Raw genomic sequence first — 3461 nt, forward strand, 5'->3', positions numbered from 1 at the left:
GCTCCCTCAGCGCCGCCTGAATAGAAAATGCCGCCGCCGCCGCCGGGCACGGGGGGGTTAAACCCCCCCCCTTTTCCTCCCTTTCCCTGCTTTTCCCTCCCTTTCCCTGCCGCCTTCCCGCCCCCTCCCGCTCCCCCTCACGCCGCATCCCACGCGCGTTCCCGCGCGGGGGCGCGCGCCGTTGCAGCGCGACATGTCGCGACACCGCCCCCCCCCACACACACACACCCCACAGACGCCCCCGCCCCTCAGCCTGGCCCGTGTGGGCAGCCCCGGTGTGTGTGTGGGGTCCGCTCCCTTCGTGCAGTCCCGCAGCCATCGAGGCTGGCAGAGACCTTTAAGATGGAGCAGTGCGAGGCGGCAGTGCCGCTGTGTAACCCCTTGGATACTGAGCCTCAGCACCTCTGGAGCGCAGCTCCGGGCACCGTGACTGCACCGCCTGTGTGGGCAACCTAACAGGAAAAATACTTCTTTAGTATCCAATCTGAATCTCTCCTATCTCTAAGGCCATTTCCCCTTATCCCAGAATTGATTGGAAAATACCTCAGATCGAGTCCAACCTGTGACCAAACACCACCTTGTCAACCCGACCATGGCTCTGAGTGCCACATCCAGGCCTTCCTTAAACACCTCCAGGGATGGTGACTCCACCACCTCCTTGGGAACCTGTCCTCACCTCCTTGGGAACCTGTTCTAATGTCTAATCATCCCTTCTGTGAAGAAATCCCTCCTCACACTGATATTTCCCCTGAGAAGCACAAGTCTGCCTTGCTCGGACACCTTCTCCTTCAATATGAAAACTTTGAGTTTGGGAACAATTTGGGTGGGAAATTGAACCAGAGCTGAGGAGACCTGACACCTGCAGATCCAGGTCCTCCACTGATGCTGAATTTTGGCCAGAAACTGGACAAAAAGTCACATTTGAGCCATGTCACACCAAAATGTTCAGCTAAAGGAAAGTGAGGCGTTCAAATGGACCTGACAATGGGCAAAATCTGGCCAACATTAAATTTTTCTGAGTGCAGAGCCAAGACTGTAGCCCCAGGGAGATAGAGGTGTCATTTCCTCAGGTGTCATCTCCAAGGGGTTTGATCAGTGTGTGGCCCATGGAAGACTGCAGGTACCACAACAATGAGGCTGGGTGTGTCAGCTGGTGACTTTTTTACCCAGAATGTGGTTTTCAGCATGCTTCAGCAAAAATGTAATCCTGTTTTGCAGCAGGTGGTGATGGGTTCAGCACAACTCGAGGAAGCTGGGCTGTGTTTTAGTAGCCAGCAGCCACGATTGTCACAGACTACTGCTCAATTCAACCCTTTTCCACCACTGATTTGCAAAGCATCCCATTTTTTCTTATGCATTTAATATACAAATCACTGGAATCTAACATGTCTGATTTCCAGTGTCTTCTCAGTTCATTTTTCTCCCTGAAACTGCATTTTGTGCTTCCAAAGACCCTTTTCCCAAGCAATTAAAATCAGGATTCAGATGAGTCTCTTGCTTTATGTGCAAGACAAGTTTTCTCTAGAAAGGAGGGAATTTCTGTGTTAGGGATAGCACAAGGCCCAGTTTACATTTCCAAATAGATAAAACAGGCACTTTGCTTCATGTAATTTGCAGCTAAGTACCTAATTAAGTAATTGCCTGTTAATTCAAAGATTGCTTTTCGTGCAACTGGCTTTGAAAAAGTCTTGTCTAAAAACAAGCAGAAAGAGAAAAAAAATAAAGTGTTGCTTTTCTTGCCTGATTTTAATTACTCTCTTTATCTCCCAGAGAATGTACTGCCCCAGGACTGTGGTGCAGGGGACCAGAGGTGCATGGGAGCTCCCAGCACTGAGCACATTTAGGAAGTCACTAATATTTGTATAATTAATTGATTTTCAGGCTCCTCCATGTTGCTCTCTGAAAGCATTTCGAGCTCCACACACAGAAGCTGTTTCTCAGTGAGCAGCTGTGGGGCATTTGGCTGATGGTTTTGACAGCAGAGATGAATTGAGGACGTGGCATCTGCAGTCCTGACCTGGAATTTGAACCCTTTAGTGCCTCTCCCTCCTCCCAGATGGAGAGGAGGCGGAGGATCTCGGAATCTTCTGATTGCCATCGATCTGATTTTGCTGAGCACTGGCCTTGTATCACATCTGTGTGTTCCTTGAGAGATGATTTCAATCTGAAAAAAACCCCTGTAATATCTTGAGAGCTGGAAATCAGATGCTCTGATCTAACATTTCTCCAGCATTTAGCCATTACCTCTACAACCAGCACCTCATTTAAAAAAAACCCCAAACATGAAGTATAAGGAAAACCATGAGATAACCTTGCTGATTTTGAACCCTGACTTACATGATTTTCCTTTCTGATATTTTTGGAGGGAAGAGGGAATTGGATCATATTTATATCTTCTTTTTTTTTTTTTTTCTTTTTTTGCACATCTGTAAGGACTAGACATTTCTTTAACAGAGGGGAAAATAAAATAAATTGAGATTTCCAGGTGGTAACATGAAAGAAAACATGAATACTTGGAAATTCATGCTCATTAGTACTCCACAGATGTGATTCTGTAGAGCTGAATCTAGCCAGGACCAGGGTATAGAGATGAGAACTGCACATAATTGAAGCCCTGATTAATTAAAAGCAATTTCTTGGCACAGACAGTGATGGAGCATCCTTGGGTGGATCTGCACATGTCCCTGTGGACGTGAGCCCCAGGCCCTGCTGCCTGTGTGGGCAGGCAAGGGGTGCAAAAGTGGCTTTGCCAAGGAAGCCGAGGCAGGAGGAGCAGTGAGCCAGCCCTGCACTGCAGCCTCAGGTGTGCTGCTGCCCCCAGCACTCACCTGCCCCTGCTTCTCTAGGGGCTCCTGGAAGGGACTCAGGGCATCAGGAAGGGAGTCCTGTGCACACAGGGAAGTGTCCTTTTCCTGCAGGATCATAAACAAAACCCATAAACACTACCCTGAGAGAGTAGTGATGGATCCAGCAGCAGCCCTGGGGCGGCCCCACACTGCTGGAGCCACCAGCTTCATGGAACATTTTCCTGGAGTCCAATAGTGGTTTTCTAGACTTAAAAACTGATCACATTTCCTTTCCTCCCTCCCTCCCTCCCTCCCAAAGGCATTTTTTGTTATCTGTGTCCAAAACTTCCAGCAGAAACTCCATGATTGGAGCAATTTGGTCCAATGCCATGAGAAGGGACTGCTCCACACACTTTAGGAAGAGCAAAAAGGAGAAAGAAAAGAAGGTGAAACCCTCTGTGCTGTGCCTGATCACTCATCAAAGGCAGCTGCCTCCTGTGCTGGCTTGAGGACATGACAGATGTCTGCAGCCTTTACAGGTGCAGGGCCTGCATTTCATCAGTCTTTTTTCCATGGGTGACCTGCAGTGTGGTTTATTTGCAGCTCAGATTTCTTTGGCCAAGGTGCTGTGTTGTGTACACATCCGGGTTAAAGCTGAGCAATATTTCTGATCCT

The sequence above is a fragment of the Melospiza melodia genome, chromosome 4, assembly GCF_035770615.1.
Source record: "Melospiza melodia melodia isolate bMelMel2 chromosome 4, bMelMel2.pri, whole genome shotgun sequence".
In the NCBI taxonomy this organism is placed as follows: Eukaryota; Metazoa; Chordata; class Aves; order Passeriformes; family Passerellidae; genus Melospiza; species Melospiza melodia.